At 42.0% G+C, this 14,531-nt stretch overlaps 1 pseudogene; it reads left to right on the top strand.

Annotated features, from left to right (window-relative positions):
* The first annotated feature begins 12,062 nt into the window (after positions 1-12,062).
* On the top strand, positions 12,063-13,060 carry LOC114698403 (annotated as a pseudogene).
* The last annotated feature ends 1,471 nt before the right edge of the window (positions 13,061-14,531 follow it).

Consider the following 14,531-nt stretch of genomic DNA (forward strand, 5'->3'; position numbering starts at 1 on the left):
AATGAATGATTCTTCTTCAGTCGGGTACAGTCTCCTTTCCAAATCATGTATAGCCTATAGTTTAAAGATAAAGATTAAAAATTTTTATATATGTAAAAATATGTATGTACACCTCCAGGCAAAGCGCAGCTATTGGTCATTTAAATACCAACTATTTGTTTACTTACTATTTAACTAGACAATTAACTATGACTTCCTTTAGAATTACTAGCTCGCATTCAAATTTGCTATTTAAAAATGTGATCAGGTGCCAAAGAGGAGCCAGAAGTTAAACGATAAAAGACACTGAGATGTAAACAGGATCTCCAGTTATCTTTGAGTAACTTTCTAGAATGTTCAGCACTGTGATCTGGTGTTTTGGAGATGGCTTCTCAACTTGAATCAGATGACATACGCAGAATGCTTTCAGGATCATGTTCCACACTTATTTAATTTTACTTGTGCACAGGCTTGTCTTACCCACTGTCTTAGTGTGTCCCAGCTGTTATAACAAAACACCAGAAACTGGCATAAGCCAGTAGAATGTATTTCTCACAGATTTGGACTCTGGCAATTCCTTCCAAGGTGCTTTCCATTTGCTGTTTAGAGTACTTCCCATGCCTTAAAGGTAGCCACCCTATTACTGTGAACCCTCAGGAGATTTCTGGGTATGTATATGAAAACCTTGCTTTATCCGTTCCTCTTCCATCTCCTCCTTCCCAGCAACCTCCTCCCAAGGACCTGATTCTTGTTAGTTGTAGATGGCCAACAGAAAACAAACTCAACGATGTCTTTCAAAGTTCTTTGTCTCATAATATTGAGCCAGGACATTTCTTTTTAAAAAGTTATTTTTTATTTATTTATTGTACCTTAGAGGTCCTTTGTGTATATTTTATGGCTTCTGGTTTTGTGTTTTTATGGGATTCCTGAGTGTACAAATGTGTGTCTCTGTGTTTCTTTTTTTTTTAAATGTTACTTTTTTTTTTAAAGATTTATTTATTTATTATGTATACACTGTTCTGCCCGCATATATGCCTACACACCAGAAGAGGGCACCAGATTTCATTACAGATGGTTGTGAGCCACCATGTGGTTGCTGGGAATTGAACTCAGGACCTCTGGAAGAGCAGCCAGTGCTCTTAACCTCTGAGCCATCTCTCCAGCCCCCTTCTGTGTGTTTCTTGAGCTTTTGTTTTGGCTCTTTTTTCTTCTGTTTATTCTGTCCTATTTGTTTTTGTTTTATCTTATTTTATTATTTGTATTCCCTAGATGTCCATTTGTTTTCTTAACAAGAGACAGAAAAAGTGTGGATCTGGATGAGAGGGGAGGTGGGAGGAACTGGGAAGAGCAGGGGAGGGGAAACCATAACCAGGATATACTGTATGAAAAAAAGTCTATTTTCAATAAAAGAAAACAGACACAAGAAAGCTTGCATGCATGTGCATTCCTTCTGAATGTTTGTGCTTTCTTCTACATGAATGTGCTGCCTGCTGCATATATGTACCAAGAAAAGACAGTAGTTGCACATGAATGAAGAGAGCCCTTGTAAAGCACTCAACTGAGTTCCAAGAACCGTGGAAAATAATTTCATAGATGCACCCTCCTCTCAGGTTCCCATGTATAGAAAGGTGCTCAGCAGCTTGATCTGACCGATGTCTTCAGGATGCTCTAGGTTTCCCTTGCATTTCACCACTCCTGAGGATCCACATGTTAGTGGTCTTGAGTGCCAATGACCAGTAGCAACTTCTGGATCCTCCAGAAGCCAAAGGCAAGCTTGAGAGTGAGAAGAGCTTTGCCAAACTTCATTATCCCGCCACTCTCGGGGTTTTATAGTCATTGTCTCCTCTGTATTAAATTACTTTCATCTTGGAAGATCTAAAGGAGTGGCCAGAGCACTAAGTGATGTGATTATATGTTTTATTTTTCTCTTGGAAAATGGACAAAGCCAGGCCACAGTGACGTTCCTCATTAGCCTCTGTAGTTGTAAATCGCATATGGACGAGGCTTTCAGTACAGAGGTTTTAAAATGTGCTCATTAACTATCTAGTATCACAGCCGCAAAGCACAATCCCTCACCAGGCCACTTTTCAATTTTTGAGCTGGGAAGAGGTGATTCTTCACTTTGGCTGCTCATTCATTTGGAGCCATCTCTGGTTTTTTGATAAAGATGAATGCCTGAGCTCTCTCCTAGGCTAAGTAGGAATTTATGGTGTTTTAATCCTCAGGTATTAAAATGTGAACGTTTACCATTTGTGTGTAAGCACCTATGGTGCTTTGTGTCCCGTCACAACTGTAGAAGGTGTGCCCGGCCTTGTGCAGTCACCAGAGGGGTATAAAAAACCACAGGCTGTCTTTACATACTGTTTCTGGACTTCAGCATAACTCTTCTGAAATTCCCACATGTGTACAGACCGTCCGTAAGACTTGCTAAAACTCAAAGTATGATTAAGTACCTCTGGTGGGGCCAAGATTCCACATACCCATCATGATTCCAGCTGGAATCCTCTGGACATATCTAGCCAGTCTGCTTTTCTGTCTGTAAGTTTTGATTCCCCCTTTCATCAGCCCTATCCCTTCCCTCACTGTCCAATTCTGGCTCCTGATGTCTGTGGAGTCTTCCTGATGAATCTGTTCTGACTTGCCATCCCATCAAACATTGTCACATGGGGAAGTCTGCGTGTAACCCTTCAATTCTCCATACTTTGTCAAGGCTAACTGTCACTTTATCTGGTGGCTGTCGTGGACACTATCACTCCCAGCCAGGCCAGCTGCCTTCAGAAATTTCCAGTTGAGGGAAGGCATTATTCAGCTCCAACAAATACAGATCTAGAAGAACTTCTTTGCTGTAGAGATAATATTTTTGTATTCTTACTGTATCACTTTTCTTAACCCTACTTGTAAATTTAGACCTACCTGGGCAACTTTTCAAAAACAGCAAGTGTCTAAGCATGTTGCCACACACTTGTAATCCCAGCTACTTGGAAGCTGGAGGCAGGGGATAATTTGAACCCAGGCATTCAAGTTCAGCTGGGACAATAAAGTAAGAATTTGTATCTTAAAAGAAAAGGACTGGGCATGCTGGTCTACATGTTCATAATCCTACTATTTGAGAGGTGGCGGTAAGAGTGTTGGAAGTTTGAGGTTATTCCTGGCTATGTAGGGTACTTGATGCCAACCCAGACTAAATAGTGAGAACTTGTCTCAAAATAATTGAGCAAAGAACCAAATAAAAATATAAATAAAAGCATTAACTGCTCAGAAAGCATTACTGGAGATCCTGGAACGAACGAACAAACAAACAAACAAACAAACAAATAAGCAAACTGGTCTAAGTGGAGGCCTGTATTAAATCTTTTATTAAAAAAAATCATGTATGTATGTGTGTCCCGTGTGGTGGGGAATATGCACACACTATTGCAGGTGCCCAGTGAGGACAGAGGTGTTGGGTCCCTTGGAGCTGGAGTTACAGGTGGTTGTGAGCTGCTCCCCGTGGGCGCTGAGGACTCAGGTCCTCTGCCAGAGCAGTATGTGCTCACACCTGCCGAGCCATCCCTCTGGTCACAGCACTAGCACTTCAAAGCTGACTGGCACATTCTAATTTTTTTTTTTTTTTTTTGAGACTGGATTCTATTAAGTAGCCCGGGCTGGCTTTGAACCTGCTGTGTTCTTACCTCAGCCCGCGTGTTCTAGAAAATTCTATGATGTACTTAGGTTTGAGAATCAGTAGTCAATGCAAATATTTGAGGAACCACTTGTAGCCTCAGCTCATGGATGATGCATCAGCCAGTTACTGCTGTGTAACAGGCAGGCACAAAATGCCACAAGCTTAATCTCTTACTGTCTGCTGGGAACCTCTGAGAGTGGCCATAAACCCTGATGCTGCCAGTGCCACTATTATGGTGGGTTCATAGGAGTTTCACCCGGCAAGGAACCCAGGGCCTTCTGTTCTGGTGGTCACTATAGTGGAAGTACAAGTCAAGTGAGTGGAAGCATTTGATGTCTCTGAGGGCACGGGCTGCGGCTGCCATCCTTCTGCTCAAATTCTACTGGCTCACGTCAGCCTCAGGCTAAACCGCCGTGAATAGACTCGGAGACGCCATGGCTTGTTTAAGCTGTTTCTCTGGGCTGTCCTCTCACTGGGAATATTTCCAGCAGAGTTACAGTTGAGAACGACTCGCACGCTGCATTTCTCTCTGGACTCGGGAAGAATTTAGGAAGTTAATTATTGCTGCCTCCATTTGCTGAAAATTATAATTTAAACTGATTTAGCACCATCTCTGTATGGCTGGATGGCTTAGCGTTTCCATGTAAACCTGTATTAGATCCTGAAATAAAAGGGAAACCCAATAATAAAAAATTACATTGTGCTTCTCATTAAATATTAATTTTTTTCAAGTATTACATTAAAATGTTACCTTGGCCACTGGAGCGGCTGCCTCCTCCTTGGTGCTGGCCCTGCTCATCATTAATGGATGACATCTGTGTTAGCGGACCCAGGGATCTGACCTATCCCTTCCTCCACAGACACTGCTGGGTAGACCCAGGAGCTTTTTTTCTTCCCCAACTCTTCCCATAAATTTCTTTTCTAGAACAAAACTCAGGGGTCGGTTCTCTTGCCCAGTAAATGTGGGCATATTGAATGAAATGTGAATGAACATAAATGAAAATCCTATGATTCGACTTTCCTTTGTGCTCTGGGATTCCCTCTCCTTTGCAGCCCTGCTGACCTCCAAGGGTTCTAGCATGAAACACTCTGTCTCCCCACAGTCTCTGAGTTCAGAGATCTGGGGAACTCAGCAGTAAGCTGAAAGACTTAGTCACATGTCCCTTCATAGGGCGCCAGGCCATATGGTAGGTACAAATTAAAAACAGTAGCGACCTAGATTATCTAATTATTCCCCAAGGCAAATATGTAAATCAAGCACACGGATAATAATTCTGGCTATAGACTTAAATCACTTGTTATTCATTTTATAAAACCAGAAGAGAGAAGAATGCCATCATTTGCTAACCTTTAGGAAGGTCACTCTTGGATCAATAAAGCCAAGAGGTCTGAGACAGCCTGGATTAGCACATAAGAAAGATAAGCATTTGTGTCCTGGGTCAAAAAGGGATCGCTGTGTGACTTTGAGAAAATGTCTTAACCTCTCTGATTCTCAGCTTTATAAGATACTACTCTTCCTCATGGAGGTAAATCTCATGGCACATAATGGAGCTCGGGAAATGCTAACTATGAAGTACTCATGTTTTTGGCTTTAAAAAGCTGTTGTTGGTTTGAGCGCCAGAGCTTTCCCAAAGTTTAGCCCTTAAATTTTGCTCCATTGTTATATCCCTTCTTTGTTGAGTTTAATTTATCAAGGCCTCTGACAGGGGCAGCTGATGTCTGGATCTGAGGAGACAGATACAGCTCAGGACTGACGGATGAGGGTGATCCATCCCCATACGCATGGTTCACGGTGTCGGCTCGCTCACTTCCGCACGGCACTGAAGTTTCCCCTTACTTGCTTGTCCTGGGGTACTGTCTCTGTCTTAGCACTTGATAGTCCTGAGTTATAGTAGATTTTGCAAACCAGGTGACTATAGCTTAACACAGCCGTGAACACTCACGTCAGTCAGGACCAAGCATATCCGTATGTGCGTTGTTCACACGTGGTACATATGTTTCATGAATCTTAAATGGTCTTCTAATAAAAACCCGGAGCCAGATATTGGGACAAATGCTGAAAGATCAGAGAGACAAAAGAACAAACCACAGCCACCTCTCACTTCACCAACTCCTCAGCCGATCCCGTCTCCATGAATCCTCAGACCAAATGCCTCTGAGTCCTCAGCCGAAAGGACTGTCTCCTCACGCCTTATATGCCTTTCTCTACCCAGCCATTTCACTTCCTATCTCAACCTTCCTAGTGTGGGGATTAATGGCATGTGTGCTTCCCAAATACTGGGGTTAAAGGTGTGTGTCACTTCTGTCTGGCTCTGTTTCTCTCCTCGACTAGAACAATCTCATGTAGCCCAGTGTGGCCTTGAACTCACAGAGATACAGATGGATCTCTGCCTCCTGAGTGCTAGGATTAAAGGCGTGCACCACCACTGCCTGGCCTCTATGTGGCTGGCGCTGTCCTCTGATCTTCAGGCAAGTTTTATTTCTTAGATTACAAATATTACCACAGACATCTACTTTCGGTTGTTCTTACTTCTTGGCTAGGTCCTAAGTGGAAAGAGTTTTCAAATGTCTGGGTTTGGGGTGAAAAGGTAGAATTGCAACAGTGTATGCTACTCCGTATGTATGGGAGGCCTTCCGTCCTTTCTCAGTATTGCTGTTGTAAAGCCCACAACCAAAAGCAACTAAGTAAAGAATGTGTATCACTGTACAGCCTAGAGCCCACCATGGGGTCAGGACAAGAACTCAGGCAGGAACCTGGAGGAGGGAACTGAAGCAGAGGTCGTGGAGGAGTACTGCTTACCGGCTTGCTTCCTTCCCCATAGCTCAATCAGTTTTATTTCTCATACAAACCCAGGACCACCTGCCTTGGGATGCCACCCATGTGATGCTTCTATGACCTTATAGCATTAGATGTTATAACCACCCCCCAACAGTAGTGTGGGTCTTCATGCCAATCAAGAGAGTGTACTATAGCCTTGCCTGTAGGTCAATCTGCTAGAACCATTTTTTTTTTCTCAACTGAGTTCCTTTTTCCCAGATGAAAACAGATGGTGTCACAGCGACAAACACAAAACAAAACCTAATCAGAACACTCACTTAGGGTTCCAGGTGCTTTCTGAGATCTGGGACTCCATTTTGTGTGTTCTGAGGTCTCCCACAATGCTCAGGACATTCTGTATTTGCTGTAGTGGTGAAGCAGTTAATAGCACTAAGTGAGATTTAATGCAACTTATTTGTATATTGAAAGATAAATACTCCTAAATCATATTAACCCAGGGTTAAAAAATGCATTAATCTTTGAAGAATGCTTGCTTCTCCCTTGGAAAAATTAAGACAAACAAGTTAAGAGAATTTCTGTGATGGTATTTAAGGATGTTCATTCATTCAGCACTGACTCTACATGGAGCTACTTTCAACTCAGCAAGTTTTCAATGAGAGAAAGATGTAGATCAGTTCCATGGCCTAAAGTCATTCCCTAGACATATAGATCAGAGTGGATGGCAGTTGGATAGGCTGTTGTACTGCTTGCCACTAAAGTAAAATCCTACAATAAAGCAAGGATGGAAGTGGAGAACTCTTACATCAAATCATGTTAGACTAGAGGAATCATGGCTCATCATGGAATGGAGAGCTATGTATCCACTGAAATGAATGAAATACATATAGCATGTTACTTACACATAGCACATTTTATAACATCTAACGCTGTGAGGTCATAAGAACATCATGATGCTTATACTTAAAGATAACAGATAGTCAAGCAAAGCTGTGGTTAATGTGAAATTCAGTCATTGAAGGAAACTGTAAGAGGTCAATGTTCTGTGTAGGTTATGGTGGCCAGGTTAGGTGTATTCAAAGCATTTTGGCTCAAGAGACTTGACTTCTGTAGACTGGGACATGACCCCATTGTAAGACAATGTAAGCATTTGCATTCAGAAGCACAGGATTGTGTTGGCCTGGGTGGCCTCTGCCAGCTTGTGAGCAAAATCTCAGCATTTCAGAGGTTTGAAGTAGCACTTTCCAGTCTCTGCACTCCCATGTGTCACCTTCTCTTTAGGACTGTGACCGATACATCAGCCATCACCAGAACTGGCCAGATGAAGGCAGAAAAGAATGAGGCAGAACTGGCATCGACTTAAAACTTGGCTCAGTTGCTTTCCATCACATTTCATTTGCTGGTCAACTTGACTCCTTCCCCCTCCCTCCTGCCCCCACCTGTGTGTGTGTGTGTGTGTGTGTGTGTGTGTGTGTGTGTGTGGTGTGTGTGCGCGCGCGTGCAATTCTGAAAAGTGGCCAGAAAGAGAGAGACAGAATAAACATGGGCTCGCTAAAATGAACATTTAGAGAAAAGCTCTGTACCTTTGAAGGGAAGGAAGAAAATCTTATATAGATTATGTAATTGGTAATATAGTCATAAAAATATTTGAAGGAATTAATCGAACATTGTGAATGCTGAAGAGAAGAGAGGAAGAATGAAAACCACAAATCTGCATTTCTTGGGCTAGAGAGATGGCTCAGACTTCAGGAGCACACACTCTTCATGCAGAGAAGTTGAGTTTGGTTCCCAGCACCAGTGTCTGGAATCTCAAAACTGTCTGTAGCTGCATATTCAGGGATGGGACAACTTCTTCTGGCCTCAGTGGGTACCTGGACTTATGTGTGCATAGCCACAGACAGACAGACAGACAGACAGACAGACACACACACACACAAAGAGAAATAAATCTTAAACTTTAAATTTTACATTTACTTTATAGCCCTCTGTTCAAGTGTCTTTCTTCTAAAATACGTGGTTTTCTTATATAACAGAATGTTTTGTCATTGTTGTTAAGCTTAAGAAACTGAGATACAGAATAAAGAACACCGTGAGCCTCAGTGAAAGGTGTATTTGTTCTTAATCTCTAGATTGAGACCAGAGCTTGGAATAGTGAGGGGAAGGAGTTGAAAGTTTTTCAGAACAGAATGAGAGTGGACAGTCCCCAAGATGGGAAGGAAAAGAAATGTCACCTACACTGAAACCAGGAGGAAGCCTGTGTGTCCTGAGTAGCACTGAGCTACTCCTGAGCGTGGAATTCTGACCTCCCTCTGGTAGTCTCTGCCCAGAAACAGACTCAGGAGCCCTATGATCAGAGGAGGGTCAAGACCAAGCTTATGGGATGCAGATCTGGCAGGAGAGTCTCTCTTTCTTCTAGATCAATGGAGCCAAATAAACAGGAGATTTCCTTAGGAGCTGGGGGAGTGAACTATATACATCACACATGTAATTAAAGTCTAATTGTATCACCCTCAGAATTGAAGCTGTGTTGGTTCTTGATGGTCATGAGTCTATTTTGAGGCAGGAGCCAAGGAGAACCATATATAGTTTAATTTTTAGCTAAAAGCCTCTTAATAGCTAGTTAAAAATCTCTGACTCATGGTCTGCATGGGACATTATGGCGATGCTTCTATTTGTATATAATAGCTACTCATCAGAAGTTTGAGGAGGAAGCTGGGCTGTTCAAAATATGATATGTGTTCCAATGACTTGGGGATCTTGTTGAAGTACAGAGCCAGTGGGGTAGCTCAGAAATGGGGTCCTGGATTCCTCCCCCCTTTTTTTCTTACCTGGATGTACCACTGTCAGTCACCCATAAACTGTAATTCCAAGCATAAAGATCACCAGCGACTACCCCTTCATACCAGGTATGGCAAACTTAGAACCAAATGCTACTTTTGAAAAAAGCATTAACTTTTTGAAGAAAGTTTGAGACATTTCTCTGAGGTAAAACAATGTGGAAATGCTGCTTAACTTGTAAAATAGGAATTTGAAAAGTCTCATTTCGGTTTCACACCATCTTACTCCGATGACAGAGACAAACTTTTCACCTCCAGAAAGAGAAGAGATTGAAAAAAAAACAGATGTTCTTTTTCTTCCGTGCTGTAGACTGCAATAGGAGATGGGTGAGTACACACCAGCAACTGAGTGTAAATGTTTAGACAGCCATGACAATCCTTGGATAATAGATATTTTAACACCAAGAAGTATATTGTCTCTTACACTCAGAGATCATGCCACCAGCCATTCCCAGGAGCAGTCCCCGTTTCCAGTAGGGATGAAGAATTGACAGGGTTGTTCCATATGGATTTCTTATGATTTGCCTCATAAAAAAAGTCACAAAAATGCCCAACTGACCAAGAGTAAAGGCTGTTATTGCAGTCAAATACAGTGGTTCCCTTGAATGCCGAGCTGTAACTTTGGTCTCAGGGACACAGTGATTCAGTTAAGTTTACATCCTTTCACTTTTCTTTTCTTTTCTTTCTTTTTTTTTTTTGAGTAATTCATTAAACAGAGACAGAGCACCTACTATGTGCTAAGTGTGGTGCCAGTGCTGAGCAAGGACTTCATGGAGGTATCTGTGGACTGCAGTGGGTAAAACATTGAAAGCTGCTACAATTGAACTTCATTTCACAGGAAACAATGACTGGAAATGAGTAATCTTGGCCAAGAGACTGGGGTGAGGAGAGAGTTGGAAGATTCATTGTAGGAAGCTGCAAACAGTGACCAAAGGCAAACAGGTTCACAAGAAGCCACAAGAGACAAAAACTACAAGGAAACGAGACATTTACATAAATCCCATGCAAAGTCGCATTATTATGTTCTCATCATTGTTACGGCCCTATAATTGGAAGTCTAGAGAGAATAGTTTACTTATTGATAAAACAATCTTTTAAAAATCTTATGTGTGTGTGTGTGCACAAATATGTGCATTTGAGGAAGCCAGAGGTCAGCCTCAGGTGTCATTTCCCAGGACAACAGACTTGGGGCTTATGAACATGGCTAGGCTAGCTGGCCAGTGAGCCAAAATACAGGGATTTGCCTGTATTTTGCTTCCCAAGCAAAGAGATTACAGGTATATGCCACCGTGCTTGGCTTCTTTTACATGGCTGTTGGGGACAGAACCTGGGTGCCCCCATGTTTGTGCAGCCAGCACTTTCCCAGCTGAGCTATCTCCTCAGCTCCTGTTAGGAAATCTTAGCTGCATCAAGAACCAGGAGACATTTTGGATACTGCTTGAATGTGTGGCCAAAGAATAAACGTTCTTCTCAGAGAGACAGGAGCTGTAAACCCTGGCTCAGTTAGTATAAAGCAACGTAGAGATGTAGATCTGGTGGATTCTGAGAGGTACCTACCTCATCTAAAGGCATTTACTGAAAACTCCATTCCGTACCTTAGGACTCATTTTTTTTTTTTTTTTTTTTTTTTTTTTTTTTTTTTTTGGCATGTTTGGATCATGGTGTGCTTTGGTTCTTCTGCTTTTAGGCTCTTCTTAAATTTTCTTTTTCTTTCTTTTTTTTTTTTAAGCTTAAAATGTTTTAGGGAAGAATATTCTGAAATCCATTCTATCCATTCACAGACCTCTTAAGGCTCAAAGCATGAGCGAAGCTTCCACCGGAATGGAGAGGCTTATGAACTTGGATGTCAGCGATGGAAACTGAAGCATATGAAATTTTAAAGCTACGTTGGACTCAGCAGGTGGCTACAGGGTATCATGGGTATAACTGGATTCTTCAGACTTTGAGCCAAAGTTATTCCCCTCTATCTCATTTCAAATAAATTTAATGATCAGACTCCCAGAGTCACTTGGTAATATCACAAACTGCTTTTGTCATCGAGAGCTTCATCATTTTTTTCCCATAGGTAATATGCTGGGAATCGTAATTCTGGGTATTGATTGCTCTGCTGCTGACAATCACAGAAAAAGAATCCAAGTGCCTAAGGATTGACAGTGGGGTTTGACTCCTTCTGTACATTCAGTGGTCCTAGGAGATGCTCAGAGTTCCTAACGAAAGCCTCAGAATGGACCTCCTGAGTTAAGGGGACTCTACAGCGTTGACCTGGTTTATCTGCTCTCCTCACCCCCCACTCCACCATCTGGGACTCTGGTGATGTATACTTAGGAACTGTTAAGCGTACTTGGAAAGGACATTTTCCTTCTCATGAACTCTCTTCAAGATACCCATCTGAATGCTTGTCTGGACTCTCCTGTCTCTGTAACAGCAGGATTTCAATTAGTCTAGCATGATACTACCTTCAAACTGGTCTTTGTTTTCTTATAAGCTAGCCAGGGATTGCATGTGGCCTGTAGTCACATAGATAGTCATATAGATAGAGTCGGGGTTCCAGATTTAACAAACACATGAGAATCCAGGCACCAAAGCTCTGAGCTGATCCTGAGAAGGGTGATGTAATGTCTGCAGTGCTAGGGAGCCCTTCATCTAGCTCACTCAGCTTCCGTTTCCTGGACTCTGCATCCTCATCTCATAGGACTCTCAGATATGGTATCACGGAGCTAGGGAAAACAGGCCTGCAGAGGGTGGTCACTGGGTGGGGAGTGGATACTGTCAAAAGGGTAGCGGTACTGGCAAGTGACTCTCAGGAATGCTGTGCCAGCAGAATACGCTGTTGAAACAAGAGTCTAGTGTCACCCAGAGGTCAGACACTTGAAACTAATTGAGTGTGCACACGGTAATGACCTTAGAATGGCTGCACAAGGGACTTTGAAGTAGAAGAACTTTTAGTCTAACTCAGTTCTTTCGGCTTTGACATGGAGACATTTTCTTCAGCTGTGAATTTACTGGACAGATTCTCAAAGAAAAGTTCAGCCAAAGCATCCTTGGGTGTGTTGGACTAAACTGTCTTACAATGTTTTTTTTTTTTTTATTAAAGGGGGAGGGGAGGGGGGGGGGGGGGAGGCAAGGGAGGGGAAAGGGAGGGGAGGAGATATCAGAGCACTAAGCCATGGAGTGGTTTTTCTCCTTCCATTCCTCTTTATGTGGGTTCTGGAGAATAAACTAGGGTCATCAGGGCTGGGTGGCAATTGCTTCACCTGCGGAGGCAGTTGGGTCCTAACCAACTTGTATTTGGCTGTAAAATTAGTAAAAAAGGAGAGAAATGTCCCATTGGCTCTGACTTGATCTGATGAAGTCAGTATGGAGATTTGTTTCAGACCTGATCAGAATGGAAAGACAATGTTTTAAGGAAGATGTGTTGGAAAGTCAAAGGCACTACTGCTTTTCAAAATCTGCAGCTCTTCTATCTGCTCATTCAAGAGAATTTGCCATTTGGAAGCAGAAATAGATTTACCTTTGAAAGGGCAGAAACAGCTCAACTATGACATGTCACTGCAGGATCATATCCATATGTTCTAAAGCAAAGTTTTCTGTGTTGTCATAGCATATCATTGCTTAGGAAAGCCAGGCACTAATGTGGGCAGAACAGAGTTATCTCCAGAAACATTCTGAGATAAATGGCTGAGGTTTGACCTTCTGGCAAAAGCCTGTATCCAACTGTTTAACCAAATATTAATCAAGTCCATGTTCTAAAGCAATGCTCAGACGTTGAAATGGTTGTTTCTGTGTACACTGCCTGGTTATTGAAGCCTAGGTCTACAGAATAACTCACCTCCAAGAAGTCTCTTAATTGACAATGTAGGTTACTATTTTCTATAGAGGAAAAAAATTGCAGTCAGAAATTTTCATCTACAATTGAAGAATTGAAATAATTATTTTCAAATTAAACAGTATGGAATTAAATAGTGTCTTAGTTGGGGTTTTTTTTCATTGCTGTGAAAAGACACCATGACCAGAGAAACTCTTATAAAGGGAAACGTTTAATTGGGACTGGCTTACAGGTTTAGTCCATCATCATCATGGCAGGAAGCATGGTGGCACACAGGCAGACATGGAGCTGGAGGAGGAGTTGAGAATTTTACATCTGGATCAACAGACAGCAGGAAGAGATTGTGAGTCAGTGGGCCTGGCTTGAGCCTCTGAGACCTCAAAGTCCATCCCCCATGACACACTTCCTCCAATAAGGCCACACCTCCGAATAGTACCATTCTTTATGGGCCGATGGGAGCTATTTTCATTTAAATCAAGTCCATGTTCTAAAGCAATGCTCAGATGTTGAAATGGTTGTTTCTGTGTACACTGCCTGGTTATTGAAGCCTAGGTCTACAGAATAACTCACCTCCAAGAAGTCTCTTAATTGACAATGTAGGTTACTAATAAAAAGGGAAAAGTGACTTCACTGATCTGGTTTGCTATTATTTGATTCCATTTACTGTGTGCAAGGGAAAACACTTAACAATTACATTTATTTAATGTGTGTGTGTGTAGAGTGTACATGCCACAGCATCAGAGGACAACTCTTGTGAATCAATTGTCTCCTCCAGAAATCTAGGTTCTGGAGACTGAATTCAGTTCATCCGTCATGACAGCAAGCACCATCCCCCACTAAGTCATCCCACTGGCCCCAAGGCGCAGCACACTCAAGAGAAAGAAATATGGTTATTATTGCTAATGTTGCCAACTTGTGGGGATCAGGAATCACCTAAAAGACAAGCCTCTTTACATGCCTGTGAGGGATCATCTAGATTAGATTAATTGATGTCTGTGCTGCATAGTTTTATGTCAGCTTGACACAAGCTATCGTCAGAATTAGCACTCCTAATTAATACAAGAATATTGGTATGTTCTTAGGAGTGATGTTAGCATGTAGATTAACTTTTGGAAAATTATTTTAAAAAAAGCTGTAAAGAGTCTGAAAAAATTGGAACAAAATGTTAGAACAAAGAGAAATGTAGTCAAGTTTTGTAATACATTTGAGAAGCACATTTGAACATTTTATGGACACATTATGATAACCCAACAAAATGGAGCACTAGGTCCATGTCTCTTCAAACAACCATTGCTAGAGGTTGGAACTTTTGCACACTTCTAGTCATTTGGAAACACACCACTGATGTTTTCCTCCTGCACTTACCCAACTATGTTATCACTAATTCCTCATCTCTGTGTTTTGGTTTTATTATTGGGCTTCTGATTTCCCCTTCCAAGTCTTTGGCAA

Source organism: Peromyscus leucopus, chromosome 12, assembly GCF_004664715.2.
Source record: "Peromyscus leucopus breed LL Stock chromosome 12, UCI_PerLeu_2.1, whole genome shotgun sequence".
NCBI classification, from domain to species: domain Eukaryota; kingdom Metazoa; phylum Chordata; class Mammalia; order Rodentia; family Cricetidae; genus Peromyscus; species Peromyscus leucopus.